The sequence below is a fragment of the Mycteria americana genome, unplaced genomic scaffold (genome assembly GCF_035582795.1).
Source record: "Mycteria americana isolate JAX WOST 10 ecotype Jacksonville Zoo and Gardens unplaced genomic scaffold, USCA_MyAme_1.0 Scaffold_71, whole genome shotgun sequence".
In the NCBI taxonomy this organism is placed as follows: Eukaryota; Metazoa; Chordata; class Aves; order Ciconiiformes; family Ciconiidae; genus Mycteria; species Mycteria americana.
This window is the reverse complement of record NW_027445656.1, coordinates 20928-36748: the sequence shown is the minus strand read 5'-3', so window position 1 is coordinate 36748 and position 15821 is coordinate 20928. Positions and strand designations below refer to the sequence as shown.

General features: G+C 52.9%; 1 protein-coding gene across 14 annotated transcripts in view; it reads right to left on the bottom strand.

The window, feature by feature from the left end:
- LOC142404093 (olfactory receptor 14J1-like) overlaps positions 1-15821 on the bottom strand; it is a 38805-nt gene that overhangs the window by 13600 nt on the left and 9384 nt on the right. For 2 of the 14 annotated variants that reach the window (XM_075490502.1, XM_075490504.1), the window contains exon 6: positions 9245-9389. The exons of 11 other annotated variants lie outside the window; for them this stretch is intronic. The gene's annotated coding sequence lies outside the window, so the exon portion shown is untranslated. Of the gene's footprint in view, positions 1-9244; positions 9390-13275; positions 13832-15821 lie in introns of those variants that run through there. One more of the 14 variants, XR_012773721.1, reaches the window with a different exon arrangement.

The window sequence follows — 15821 nt, the reverse complement described above, 5'->3', positions numbered from 1 at the left end:
AAGGGAGCCCCAGGCGTGTGGGGTGCCCCAGGACCTGCTCCTCACCAGTTCCCCCAGCACTGCCCTCCTCTGTGGGCTCTGCCTGCTGCCAGGGCTGGTGGGAGCCCAGGTGTCCAGGCTGCTTTAACCCCCCCAGACTCCCCCTGATCGGGCACTCTTGGGAACCATCAATCTTGCTGAACGGGCTCCTTGTGCCACGGGCCCTGCGCAAATAAAGCTTATCAGAAATGCTGTGGGGACAAACATCCCTCCTCTTGCCAGGGGAGCTCCGTTCCACAATTAGCTCCGAGTGGCTGCCTGGGGACAAGCGTCCACTTCATCGTGTGCCTCTGGATGGCCACATCATGCTCAGCAACAGCACTGGCCAGGGCCAAGGATGAGGGCATTGAAGGGACACTGTGTGGGGACAAGGGCCTTTGGGGAGCTGTGGCCAAGTCCCAGCCAGGGACGGGCCTGGAGCCAGAGCTTTGTTGGGGACAGGGTCACTGGGACCCACCATCTGGGAGCAGCTCTGCAGAGTGGGACCCAGGTTGTGTGGGAGGGCACGGTGGCCCCAGGCAGTGGCAGGGTGAGGGCCAGGGCAGGGGATATTCCCCTCTGTTCTCTGCTCTGGGGAGGCCGTGGCTGGGGACTGGACCAGTTTGGGGCCTGCAGTGCAAGGGAAATGGGGTGGGCTGTAGCTGGGCACTGCAACCACCCCAGCACTTCCCCCAAGCTGAGCCCTCGTCTCCCTGTGCTCAACATTCACCAGTGCTCCCCAGTGACTGAAGAACCCCATCACCCAGCCTTCCCCATTGCCCATGCCCCGAGTTGTCCTCCCACCTCCCAGTGTTCCCTCATCCCAGGGTCCCTGGTGCCCCAAGAAGAGGGGTCAGTCCCAGCCCCCCATTTACCCCAGGGGCTGGAGAGGGCTCAGAGACAATTCTGCTTAGAGACTCCTGGTTTGAGGCTGGCATCATCTCTGGGGGGGGTCCTGGCGTGCTGGGAGGCGAGGAGCACTGGGAGATGGGGGGATCTGGCTTTGGGGCGCCCTTGGAGGATGGTTTCATGTTGGAGCAGTGGGGGCATCATCATAGGGTGTCCGGCTGTCAGGGGCACACTGTCTGTCCCCCCTTGCCACCCACAGATGCCTGGGTCCTTACCCGTGCAGCTGCCCCATGCTGGCCCTCCACGTCCCCCGCAATTAAGCTTCTTGTGCCCCAGAGCCCGGGTTCCTCAGTGAATGGTTGGACCTGTCCCCTGCCTGGGAGGGTCCACCGCAAACTCCTGTGAGGGCCCCCACCGGTTTCTTGGGTTCTGGGAGATTTAGGGGCATCCCAGGGTAGTGCCACACTGGGCAAGGGGCTCTGGGTGCCATATGGATCTCAGGAGAACCAAGTCCTGTCCTGGGTATATTGAGGGCTCCAATTCCTGTCTCCTTCCCCAGCTCTCTGCAGAGAGAGACGGTGGGGACAAGGCCTCTCTCATGTCCCAGCGGATGTTGGGGGGCTCATTTTGGGCTCTGTCTTTCAGGACTGGAACTGGTGGTGACACCCTTGTCCTGTCCCCCTCCAGCAGCATGAGGAGGTGATCATCCCTGGATGACCCCAGCTGATCCCCTGGGAGCCCTGGGCCATTTCCCTCTAATGATCAATAAACCCCTTCAGCAAAGCTACGCTCTCTGTGTGTGTGTGTGTGTGTGTCCCCATGTCCACGTCCCCTCTGCCAGCGCCTGGACACCTGGGTCCTCTCTGGCTGTACCACCGCAATGAGCAGAGTGGCTGAGGGAGCCCGGAAGCCTGGGGCGTGTCTGTAAAGGAGATCCCTTTCCCACCACCATGTGTCCCCATGTAAGGGCAGCTTTGGGCAAACTGGTGCCAGGCCTTGGGGCAGCCAGTGTTTTGGAGGCACAGTGGGAAACAGGTTCTTACCAGGGCTCTAGTGAGCACCATCCCCCAAATAGCACAATTTGGTTTTGGGGCAGGAGAGGAGCACGGAGAGGCAGCCCAGACGCCTGGGTCCTCTGCTCCGCTCTGGGAGGGGTGGTGGGTCCCTGCCCCATGGGCTCAGCACTCCTGGCTTCACAGGAGATTTCAGAGCCCCACGCCGGGCCCATGTGCCTTCCTGGACCCCCAGCCCACGCCCTTCTCTGGGCCACCCCCCATCACAGGCCAGGAAGGCATGCTGGTGCCACCAGACACTGCAGAGGATCCCTCACGGATATGTGGCCCAGCTTCATCACCATGGGAGTGGGAGAAGCTGGTTCCCTGGCCAGGAGCCCCTGTGCGACTTCTCTGGTGTCTAGGAGTGAGGTTCATCACCAGCTGCAGTTGGTATCTCCACAAAAAGGCACAGGCAGGGCTGCTCCCTCTAGCCTGGAGGCCTGCTCTCAGGAGTCCTGGTGATTTGAGGGGCTGGAAGTGGCCAACAGGGCCAGACCTTCTTAGAGGAGGAGGAGGGCTGGGGAAATCAGGGGCACATGATGGCAGTGCTGTCATTGAATCGTTATAGCCTCACCTTGGGAGAGAGGTCCGTGACAGCTGGGCTAAAACTCAGTCCTTGTCTCTGTGCTGTGCTTCTCCTGCCTCTCCCAAGCCCTCACACTGCTAGTGGCTGGTGTCACTACCTCTCACGGACAGTCCACAGCAGTCTGCAAAGCTCGTTCTTGTCCTCAGGGCAAGGCAAGGCAAGGCAGGGCAGGGCAGGGCAGGGCAGGGCAAGAAAGTGCAGGGCAAGAAAGGGCAGGGCAGGGCAGGGTAGGGCAGGGCAAGGAAGGGCAGGGAAGGGAAGGGCAGGGCAGGGTAGGGCAGGGAAGGGAAGGGGAGTGTGCTGTCAGGGCTGACACTCACTGGGTCTCTCCCTCCAGCCCAAGAGGCAGCTCTTCTCCCAGGGCTATGGTGTTCACAAGCTGTTCAGCTTTACGTGCAGGGAGAAGGCAGACAGATTCCACAGGGCCTGTTCAGGCCAGATGGTCTTGGAGCTGCTGCTGCTGGAGATTCGGAGATGTCTGTGCTGGGACACTGGCCCTTGTGCCCAAGCCCATGGCATGTCCCCAGTGCTGCTGATCAGCCTCTCCTGGCTCAGGGATGGGACCTTGGCCTTAACGTACATCGACCCTCGGGGAAAAGTGTCTTGGTGTCGACACGCCGTGAGAGGCAGGACAGTCTCTTGCGTTTGAAGAGAGAGACAAACATTGGAGGAGTCCTTTCTTCTTCAGCCAACCGCATCCCATCTTGAAACACTTTCCCAGGGGCCAGTCCTGCCCTTGGATGGGAAGGGAGCAGGGCAGGGCCCTCACACCAGAGGCTGCTGCACTGCATCCCACGAGGGTGGCCAGGAAAACCCTGCTTCCCGGGTGCTGGTGGGAGCAGGAGGATGAGCAATGAGTTATGGAGAAAAGTGTTAGCTTTAGGTGTTCCAAAGATGGCAATAGAGCGACACCCGACAAGTATAATACTAAGCTTAATACAAGCATTCCAAAAATTGAGTGGCAATGGGGAAACTGAACAGCCCCCTAATGTCCCAGCACCGACACAAGACTCCACAGGGAGACCAAAACCCTTTTAAACCTCTTAGGGGGAATTGCAAGCCTTGAAGTCAAAAAACGAATAGCGCCAGGACAGCAATTGGGCCTGCCCATCCAGCGTGTGGAAGCCTACCAATGGCTAAGTGAAGGAGGCCCTTACATTTTAATTCCAGTTGGCCCTCAATGACAACTGATAAAATTCCTAATAGACACAGGAGCACAAATTTCAATATTAACACAACAGGATGCTGAGAAGCTGGGCATGCGACCCAGAGGGCAGAGAATTAAAGTCACTGGAGTAAACGGAGCAAGTGTTAACTTGCTAAACAGCAAATGTTAATTTATGGCTCCCGGGCGAGAAGCACGTCGTCTACTCGCTTTGCAATTGAAAAGCACAATGAAAATATTTTAGGTTTTGATGTTTTGACCGGATGAACCTGGCACTTGCCAGATGGCAAGGTGTGGTTTTTTGGTACAAGTACCGACCCCAGCCCCAGTAGAAACTGGGAAGCTACAGTGCCTGTACTCCCTGCAGCCCCTGCACTCCCTGATTCAAAAATTACCAATGTACCGCAGTATCCGATTTCTGCTGCGGCACAAAACAGAATTTCTGAGGTAATAGCGGACTTGCAAAAACAGCACATTCCTTCCAGAACCCACTCCCTGTACAATTCACCCGTCTGGCCAGTCCGAAAGCCAGATGGGAGATGGCATCTGACAATTGATTATCAGCGCCTAAATGCCAACACAGCTCTGCTAACAGCTGCAGTACCTAATATTGCAACTTTAACAGCCACGCTACAAGCAGCCGCACATCCATGGATGGCAGTGCTAGATGTCAGAGATATGTTCTTTATGGTCCTCTTGCAGGAAGAGGATAAAGAGAAATTTGCTTTTACTTGGGAAGGTAGACAATATACCAATAGACATTCACCCACGATTGCTCATGCTGCACTTGCTGAACTTTTACAGACAGTCTCACTTCCTCAGGATGTGAAACTGTAGCACTATATAGATGATCTATAGGACCTCCCCTGAAAAGGTGGGGGAAGCGGCAGCAGCAGTGTGGTAAGCGCTATATAAAGCAGAAGTTGAGATTCCACCTGAAAAATGTCAGGGACCAAGTAGAGAAGTAAAATTTTTAGGTACTTGGCAGATTGCAGGTAGTGCAGCAATTCCACCGGACACCCTAAGTAAAATGGAACAGTTACAGATGCCCCAATCTAGGAAAGAATTACAACAGCTTATGGGTACTTTAGGGTACTGGAGGAAACGTACCTGGATTTTCTATCGTTGCTCGCCCACTGTACTCACTTTTGCAAAAGGGACAACCATGGAAATGGAACCCAGAACACAAAGAGGCAGTCAAAACTTTGCTACAGGAATTAAAGGCATATCAGTCACTGGGGCCGGTACACCCCCGCGACCCTATTATAGCAGAAGGGGGTTTTGCAGAAGATGGTACTTACTGCAATCTAGTCCAGACCGGGCAGAGCAGGCCAAAGAGGCCTTTAATGTTTAGCTCAACCGCATTTAAAGAGACAGAACAAAGATATTCCAAGTGGGAAAAGGGACTTTTGTCTTCAGTCCGAGCAGTTAAACAAGTTGAGCCACTAAGGGATCACCCGTCCGGAAAAACCCCGCCGGGACTTTATTGTTTTCCCCTTCCAGGAACGATACCGGGAATGATACCAGCACACCTCCCCTGGAGATCAGGTTAACAATCGGAGGATCGCTCATCCTTCTCACAGGAGTAATCATCGCCAGCGTGAACCAAATTCAGTTCACATGTGGACAAACCCGACCCACAGGGTGGAGACCCTCACTTCTTTTATTTATGCTAATCAATATGGTAACTATAGTACATTCTGCACCATACACGTTTCTCAGTGATGGGTGCAATCTACTGTAACAGCAATTATAAGAGAAGGCAATGAGAGCACCTTGCTCACTGAGTTTCGAAAGGTAATTTGAGATAATGCGATTCAACTCAAAAGGGATTTCCAGTCTTAGCGGCATCCAGTTAATTTCACTTATGACCCCACTGATGGCAAAGCCACAGCTTTTGTTCTAACAATATGCAATGCTTCGGTGTACACCATATACCCGATCGTTGCGCTGGGGTTAAATCCCAATGGAACTGTCCTCCATCCGTTAGAACACAGAGTGTGGGCCCAACGAAATGGGAACAAATGGCAAACTATTGTGTGTTGTACGAAAACAGCAGGGATTTATTTGTGAAAGTAACACCATTAAGGGCCAAGACATTTGTCTTGACACTGAACAAAACGTTTGTCATTTGGAAATACATCCTGATGAAACCCCTGAAACTGTACTTGTCTACGTTGGAAATGGATGTGCTTGTATGAGAACCCTTTGTGATTCTATAGTTACAGACACCACCACTGTAGAGACATATACTCACTCAAATATCTGTGTTTGTAATTCTAACAACATTATGGGATGCAACTTTAACTATTCAGCTCCTGTCACATCTCACCAATTGATACAATGTAACTATACATTGCATCGAGATTTATTGCCTACCCCCGTTGGAATGAATCTCACATTGATAAGACGACTGTTGCACATGATGACCTGAGTCAATTGCTAAAACGAACTCGGAACAACGGACAAAGAACCCTGATTACCATCCATCACAATGCAGAGAGGATACACCCTGTCCCAGAAAGAGTGAAGAAAGATGGAGAACATCACTGGTGGGAAACTGTTTTTGGATGGTCACCAACAGCAACTGGAATTTTGAATTTGATGCTGCATCCAACTGTAGTTTTGTTAGTTTTGACTTATTACGTTTACTGCTTATAACCGTTCTGTATATCAAAGTTTTGTGAAAGAGGAAACAAATTATGTCAATCCAACATGTAAGATTTATACAACCAACTGGGTTTATATGTGAAATGGTATATAACTAGCATTAATTGTGACACTTCAACTAAACAACTTATCAAATAATTGGACTCTTACCACTGATCTGCAATACGCCACATATTTATGGCACAGAGGCAAGAGGTAACCATGCTACCACTCTATGAGTCAATAAAGTGGATTGGCTGTAGTCATGGGGTGGAGTGTGGCAGATGCACTCGGCCCCTTAACCAAAGCAGTGGTAGTTTGGTTCCGGCTCCAAAGGAGGTAAAGGCCTGAGCTGTGGCCAGGTCAAGAACTCCTCTGGTCCCGATCTGTTCTCTGAAAACCCACAAAGGAGCAGAGTGACACAGTGAGCATCGATACCATGAGCTTGGAACACCGATCATGTGATTAACACATGAAGAGCGGGCGGCTTTTCCAAGACTCATTTGTCAAGGAACAAAGAAAGTTGTGGGTAGAAGGAGTCTCAGGCATACCTTTCCCATCGCATGAGACAACGTGCCCAGTCTCCCCCAACGTGCCCCACATCCTCGGCGTCTCCCCACACCCCCAACATCCCCCGCCCCTCCCCACCCCTCGGTCCCTGTCCCTAGGCACGAGGCAGAGCGGCTGGCACCGGAGGCCCGGGGACACCTGGAGCGGCCGCGCCTCCCGGACCACGTGGAGGCCGAGCGGGCGCGCAGAGCGCTGCTGGAGCTGGAGGCCCTCGGGTCGGCCATCTTCCCAGCATGCACTGCCCAGGGGGCACGCAGCTCCTCTGCCTGCCCGCAGACACCGGGGCGTGCACCAGGGGCTTCTGCCTGCTCGGGGGCACCGGGGTCCTCCGCCTTCCCAGGGGGCACTGGGGGGGACAGGAGGAGGCCCGGCTTTCCCAGCATGCACGGGGGCCCTCCACTTTCCCACGGGGCATTGGGGGTCGCTGCCTCGCCAGCATGCCTCGGGTCCTCCACTTTCCCAGCACGCACCACAGTCCTCCACCTTCCCAGGGGGCATGGGGCCAGGGGGGTGGGGTTCGCAGTGGGTGGGGCCCGTGGTGGGCGGGGCGTGCGACTCTGCTTCCTCCCCCCTCAGCGCGGCAGTGGAGAGCGCGGGGTGGCCCGGGCAGAGGCGAAGGCCCGGGCGGAGGCTGCCCGCATTGAGGGCGAAGGCGCCATCCTGCAGGCGGAGGCCATCGCCACAGAGTCGGGGCGGGGCTGGGGGAGGGGGAGCCATGCGGGGGGGCGGGGCCCACCCTGGGGAGGTGCCCCATGCTAGCCCCGCCTCGGGGAGGTGGAGCTGTCGTGGCTGTCGCAGCTGCACGCCCAGGAGGTGTGGGCCCAGCGGGCGCGGGGGGAGGCGGTGGCGGTGCAGGCCCGGGGCTGGCGCATGTGGAGGCCTCGCAGGTGCGGGAGGTGGCGGCTGCCCTGGGGCCCAAGACCAGGGCGGCTGCCCCGGGTGGGGCCCGAGCTCCAGGTGAGGGGGCGGGGCTTGGTGGGGTGTGGCCGCTGAGGGTGGGGCCAGGGGAGGGCTCTGGGGGGTGGGGCCCGAAGGAGGCGTGGCCACCTGGAGAGGGTGAAGCCTGTCGAAGGGTGCAGAGGCGGAGCCTTGGCTGGGGGATGGGGTCTCCCTGGAGTGGGAGGGGCTTTGCTGGCATGGAGTCTTCAGGGGGTGGGGTCTCCATGGGGTGGAGCTTCTCGTGATGGGGTGTGGCTGGAGGGTGCAGGGAGTGTTGGGGTGGGGTTTGCTGAGGTGGGGCGTGGCCTGCTGGGAGGCGTGGCCAGCACTGTGCCCACCCCCAGGTGAAGCTGCTGCAGGGCCTGGGGCTGCAGTCCACCCTCATCACCGACGGCACCGCCCCCCTCGGCCTCTTTGCCACCACCCGGGGGGCTGCTGGGGCTGGCCCCTCCCTCAGAAAGCTCCACCCCCCAGGCCCCGCCCTCTGAGGACCCAGGCATCCGGGCTCCCCTCCCTCCCTGGGACCCCGGCGTCCAGAGCAGCTGGAACCAGCCCAATAAAGCGAGCAGGGGGCAATGGTGGTGTCTGCGTGATGCTGTGATGTCATAGTGATGCAGAGCCTGGGGCAGTGATGGCAGAGGTGGCAATGCTTGCAATTGCAGCTGCATAACTGTTAACTCCCCAGTGCCCATGGGGCGGGGTGCTGGGGGCTGTGATCTCAGCGATGAGGGCAGCGGGGGCAATACCGTCATAGTCCTGGGGGTGTCGGGAACTGCGAGGTCAGCAGTTGGGTACCGGGACAAGCAATGTCACAGTGACGCCAGGGGCTGCGGTGCTGTAGCCCAGAAGACCAGGGGACCGTGAGGTCAGAGCTAGGTCGGTACAGGGGAGCCTGTGATTTCACAGCGGCACAGCGACCCCCATATTGCATAATCGGGTAGAAGTGACCTCGTAATACCCAGCCTTGCACACTCGCCTCTGGCCTATCCAGTACTCGGGTGGGGGCTGCCAGGGGAGCGTCAGGCCAGAGCCGGCAGCCCACAGGAGCCTCTGGCCCCTCTCCCATGTGGTTTCCCTTGCTCCGGTCTCCCCAGTCGCTGCCCCATGGACCCCCCACGAACCATGGGCTGGCCCCGAGCGCTGTGCTCGTCAGGAAGGGGTTCAATAAGCAGGCAGGACGGGCTGCGCTGGTCATGCCTAGGGCATAGCGTGACCAACTAGCAAGCTATTTTTGCATGATGGACCCTTTTTATCCCTCTATTTTCCCCTACTTGTTCCTCCCCGAATCCTCTGGATCCTTCCATTTGGTTCTTCCCCAAAACATCTTGCGTGATGCCGAGACGTTCATCCCCAGCACCCCTTGAGTTGTCCCGTGGGCACGCTGGCACTTACTCACCATGATAGGTTTCATACCTGGACCGCGGGGCTGAGCTTTTCCCAGGACAGCCCTGGCAGGAGCCCGGGCGGGCTGCGCCTTCCTTTGAGTCTGTAATTTGGGCTCCTGCTGCTGTGCCCCTGCTCTCCTCTGGGCTTGTGAAGACAGGTGGGCCGATGAGTCCTGTGGTGGGACATGGAGAAGCTGCTGCAGGGTATTTTTTGAGGTGTGTGTGGGGTTCCTTCACCTGCTGTGCTCCGTTGCGGGTGTGCAGACAAGCTTTCATCGTACAAGCTGATGTCCCCTCACAAGTCCAGGTATAAATTCCAGCCTCTCGCCTCGCACAGCCCTTCCCAGCCGACCCTTCCCCCCTGAGGGAATGTGCTCCTGGAGCAGGAGGCTTGGTTGTCGCGGATGGAGTGAGAGTGCACTTCACTCGTAAGAGAGAAGCAAAAATATAGTTTATTGATATAGAATAGGGAGTTAACAAAGTTCAATGTGACAGTGTTTTAACAAGATTTGATGGCAAGGTAGACTTGATTATTTACTGCATAGAGGACAGGGTCAGACAAAACTGTCAGGGAGACCCTCCCGTTGAGTCATGAGGTTCGGAAAAGGATCCCCTTGCTTTCTAAACTCCTTCTCAGAGAGGAGTCTAGGCGCAGCTAGATCCAATCCTAGTCCCAGCCTTGGTCAACAGTTTATGTCTAAAGGATTATATACGTGCCCAATCAATCCTTTATATCACTTAGCTAAGATTTCAAAGTTTAGCATGCTATTAGTCACTTACCGAGGATCTGTTGCAGCAAGGAATCCCTCAACCTCGAGGAGTAACCTTGAGAGGCGTCCCTGCTCGAGGGGAGATCCTGGCGTGCAGCCCGCTGCCGTGCAGGAGAGCTCAAAGGGCCCTGGGCTGTCCACTATTTAAGGAGTAAGATGGTTGACTTATGGTCATATTTGCATATCGGCAAGACGTTTAGATCACTGCGTCAGGCAGCCCTTGGTCAAGGTCCAGCACAAGCTGGATGCAGCTCTCAGGATGACTCCCACTGATGGTTACTGCTTGTGCAGGGAGGGGGGAGCACACCGCCACATTGGTGCTGCTGCCAGCTGCCTCCTAAGGGGTTTGTAGGTCCCCGTTGCGCAGCCAGCCCAAATTGTACGTTAAACGTGAATAGCAAACGGGCCGCTGCTCCTGGACTCGGTGAATTACCACGTGTGTCAAGGTGAATTACCACGTGTGCTACCGTTTACGCGGTAGCACCTGGCCCCATATCATGAAGGTTTCCATCCCTACAAACCCAGTGTCCCCACGTAAGCCGCTCTGCAGCGCGCAACGCTCTGGTGTTCGCAGGGCTGTCCTTCCCTGGGGTTCCCTACACCAACCCCTATTTCTTGATTGCAGCAAAGGGGTCCTGCCCTCCAAATTGAAATCCCGTACCCCCCAGGTACTTACCAGGTCACACAAATCAAAATACGTATGGACTGTGCAAACCCAATTCCTCAGTTTTTAACGAGCACAGCTGTGGTGGCTGCAGGGGCTGTCATTCCCCTCGGTTCCCTGCTCCGATCTGTAGTTCCTGATATCGGTACAGTTTTGCACTTCAAATTCAAACCCCACACCTCCCGGTGCACTACCCAGTCCCATACGTAACCTCCTCGCAGCTCTTGACCCACAGCTTACCAATGCAGCTATGGAAACAAATGCAGATATGGATATACATATATGTATATCTATACCTCACAGAGCATTTTCATTGCAAAGTTGCCTGCAGCGTATTAGTAGCTTTCACAGCAGATCGCAAGCTGCTTGCAGCGTTGTGGCCACTCGGGGACTGTGAGTGCAGGCAGAGCTGCCTGCTGCTTCCGAACGTACCTCCTCCACCGACAAACCGCACTGCCTGCGTGCCACAGGGAGCAGACAACGGGGCATCTGACAGCTTGCCCCCAGTCTCTCGGGGCAATTGGCCACAACCACGGTCAGGTCAGGCTTGGGCTGCCCGGGCAGTTCTAGCACAATTAAAGCAGGAGCATCAGGTGAGCTACAGCCCTGGTCTGAACGGGGCACAGCGATGGAAAAGGGGTGTTTCAGGTGGCGTGAGAGGTCCCTGTGCCTGCAGGGGTGGGCGAGGGTGCCCGGGTGGGATGTACCAGCCCTGTTGGTCAAGCTGGCCCCACGCTGGTAACAACCCTGCGCTTAACAGCAGAGCCCGGGTCAGCCCCAGCCCGGCCCCTGCGCTGGGGACTGGCCTTGCGAATTGACTGTAGGTGTTGGAAAGGGTGTGGGGGAGGCGGTTCAGGCAAGAGGACACATTTCAGGCATCCCTGACATGACCTCTCCTCCCTGCACAAGAAGGGGAGCAGTCTGAGCTCCAGATGGGCAAAGATGCGTGCGGGAGCCACCCAAGCAACAGCAGTTGTTGGAAGAAAGACTGGAGAAGCGCAAGGGACTGAAAATAGGCAGGACATCCTCCCAAACACATGACCAGGAGACTGGCAAAACCTAAACGAAGGTTAGGTGTCAGGGGGGAGGAGCCTGCCAGCCCTTTTTTGAAGGCAGCGGGACAACAGCATCAAAACATCAAGGATGGAGAAGAAAGATGGAGAAGAAAGAAAACCAGCCCACTCCAGTGTGGCCTTCTCTTGCCAAAGAGCTCTCCGGCCCCATCACCTTCACTGCTGCACCTACGAGCCACCAGGGACCACAGCCACTGGTGTGAACCAAGGGGCACCAGCTCCACGGGAGTGCGTGCTTGCAGCAAAGTTAGAAGTGTTAATGGCTTGCACGTTGGTACAGCCCTTGGCAAGACAGGACACAGAGCAGCCTGCAGCTCCTGGAGGAATGGCCCTTGCAGGCCGGGAGCTCACTCGGCCCTAAGAAGCTGGAGGAATCACAGCCCTGCCTGCAGCACCAGCAGAATGAGTGCTGGGATCTGGTGGAGAAGGTGCTGAAGGTGGAGAATCATAGAATCATAGACTCACAGAATGGTTTGGGTCAGAAGGGACCTTCAGAGATCATCTAGACCTACCCCCACCCCACCATAGGCAGGGATATCTTCCACTAAATCAGGTTGCTCAAAACCCCGTCCAACCTGACCTCAAACTCCTCCAGGGATGGGACATCCACAACTTCTCTGGGCAACCTGTGTCAGTGTGCCACCACCCTCATCGTAAACAATTTCTTCCTTAAATTCAATCTAGATCTACCCTCTTCCAGTTTCAAACCATTGCCCCTTGTCCTGTCACTACAGGCCTCGGTAAAAGTCTCTCTCCATCTGCCTTATAAGCCCCCTTTATATATTGAAAGGCCACAAGAAGGTCTCCCCAGAGCCTTCTCTTCTCCAGGCTGAACCACCCCAACTCTCTCAGCCTTTCTTCACAGGAGCGGTGTTCCAGCCCCCTGATTATTTTCATGGCCATGTCTTTCTTGTGCTGGAGACCCCAGAGCTGGATGCAGTGCTCCGGGTGGGGTCTCACCAGAGCAGAGTAGCTTCCCCCATGTCAGACCGAGCCAGCTCCAAGTCAGACCCACCGCTGGCCAAAGCTGAGCCTATCAGCAGCATGGGTAGGACTCTGTGATAACATGTTTAAGAAAGGGTAAAACAACCACTGAACAACAGCAGCTGGGAGAGAGGAGAATATGTGAAGACAGAAGGGACTTCGTCCTTCAGAAGACAAGTGTTTTCCATGGCTAGTTCTATTCTTAATTTCATCATGTAATTATTGTCTTACATGTAATTGCCTTAAAAGCTAGGACATCAGCTTTTCAACCCAGCAAATACAGGATCAACACTATAACAAGTCACCATCCTGTAGCGACTTTCTCTCCAGCACTTAAGGGTAGCAAGTCTCACTATATATACACACTCAAGGTCCACTTTATTCAAAAGATCAGTGAAATCTTCTCTAAGGGACTTCAATGAGTGAAGGTATTTACATATACTTTCATGACACCATAATTTTTGTTTTCACTGCTATCAAGTACTATCAGAAGAAAAACCTTGTGGCTCAGTATGTAGAAGTGATGTCAAACATGAATGCGAAGGATACACAAGTGCATAGCATTAAGTGCATAGCTTAAGTAGGGCTTTTTTCATATGCTTTTGAAGTACACTGATACCCTGTGTACCTCATCAACACGATTGTATAAAGACAGCTGATGGTTAATACAGCCGATATCACAGGAATACAAAAAGTAAGCCAGTCACACTCTTGCTTTGACTTGAATATTCAGGGAAAAAAAAAATCTAAAGACCCATACATTTAGATACAGATTAGAAGGTTTCTACACCTCTTATATACCACCAAAGAACATGTTACACTCTGCTTATAAGAACAAGCCTGTTCTATACAATTTACAAGGTGACAAAGCCCATGGTAAAGCTTTACTATAGTAACACCAACACATTTCAAAGAAGAATATGCTAATGGTTTCAGAGATGACTTTCTGCAGTAAAACCAAAGCAACAGGGCGTATCAGCCTTTTCTCCCCACGAGACAGCTCCGTACATTTATTCTTGAAGGACATCTTCTGGCATACAAAAGACAGCATTGACAGCCTTCATTTGTTCTTCGCCTAATAAAGATAGTCCAGCAATTCCAAGTAAGGTGTGAAATGGAACCACCTGGGAGAAGAAAGAAAGTTTGTGTTCATCTCCAGAAGCCATCCAGCTTTCATTTGTACAGGATAAAGCTTTTGTTTGTTAGCAAGAAAACTGCAAACCTCCATGGCTGGAGATGCTGCTGCAACTGAATAAACTTTTGTCTTGCCTGTCAACACATATCAGAGCGATTTCCGTGGCATGCATTTACAGCACTATGATTTACTCGGAGATGCTTGTAGATCATTTGCTGCTAAGACAATTTTCAACTCCGCATTCAGCAGGAAGCACTCACATGTCCCCAGTAACACGTAATGGCATCGGACAGCAGAGGCAAAGATAACAAAGACTGGAAAGGTAAATCTGATCACCTCCAAATGCCTCTTCCATAAATTCCCCATTTACTCTTCAGCAACAATATAATGCTCTTTAACAGTCTCTGAATACAGAGCTTTGCTGTAAAATCTTAAGAGGGGAGCAGCAACCTACTGTGCTATAAAACTGAAAGGACAAAATACAAGGAAGAAAAAAACCCACCACCCAAAGAGACAGCAACAGTTATCTGGTATCCAAGTATTCCTTCACTGCATGAACTTTCCCCCGAAGCATCTGTCATCACACAACCGCAAGAGGCTATTTAAAGTCTCATGGCACGAGCATCCCGTCAGCAGCGTTAATTAGTCATTCTACAAAATCCTACCTAAAATTACCCATGGGGTCTGGTGCAGGGTACATCCTGTTGGTATAAGTGGATCTTATGACAAAGGTTGTATATTGCAGCAAACTGAGGGGAATTATCGTGTTATAACCACACATAGAAGCCCCAACCACTGATCACAGCCCAGAAGGTTAAAACTACACTAGCATAACAAATCCTGCTCCTCGGTGGTTTGGCAAACACATTACAGGTATGGTCAAAGCACACGGATGTATATGTTTACTTGCTCCTTCTCAGAACCAATATGTGGCCATTAGAGGAGGGGTAAAATAAGTACATAATAAAATAATAATTAAAAGAACAGTACACCTTAGGAACAGCAAGGCAAACTTTCCTTGTGTAGATGGGCATGACCAGAAAGGGGAACGTTCCCCACTGGCAAGGGTGTAAATGAAGTTACTCATTGCAGACTCAGCCTCTTGATGAACAGTACGTATTTTCAGGGAAGCCTGAATGCCTAGATGATGTTTGGCCAGATCATCCTCTGCTCCTTCCTGCAATTCTTCTATAAAAGCAAATACAAAAGGAAAAACCTGCTAATAAGCACAACTGCTATATTAGGTTCCAAGCAGCTAGTTCCTGATGACTATAAAGATTTCTCTGTCTTCTTTTTCTTAAGTGGTTCAAAACTTGAAATACAATCACAATGTCAAATCAAAAGACTACAGTCTAAAACTAATTTAAAAAAAAAAAAACTAACGGGATCTGTTAGCAATGAGTTTCTGCAGGAACAAAGCAAAGACACCTGTAAGCAGCAATGTTTCTATGGCTGTGCCCACTTCCGCAATAGATACGATAGGTAAAAATAATACAAAATGACTCCTAATATAACATGCAAAGACGCCCAAAGGTGCCTGCGTTAGGTATGGAAGAACTCTGCAAACCTGGTCTTCTGGCAAGGGAGAAATAGCTCAAGTTTAATCCCAAGACCAGAAAAGCATTAGGACTTTGAACATTTAAACATTTACATGCTTTTCTTGGGGCATTCTGAAGAGAAAAAGGTCTTTCTGTGAGCTCCTCAGAAATTAAAACACCTTTCCATTTTAACACCCCCAAACCACTTTCCAAGTGGCAGAGAAGAATAGAGATCCCCTACCCCACCAGTGCAAAGAATGCATCGGCTTACAAAGAAACAGAAAGCTGCATCAGTTGTTAACACATCTGTGGAGAAAGGAAAAGACAGCTGTAATAAAAATAGCTACAATTTCCCCTGACCTTTGCCAAATAAGCAGCCAAGTGTTCTACAGGACTTGCACTGAGGTCTCGTAACACTTTTAATTTTATCTGATGAGCGCC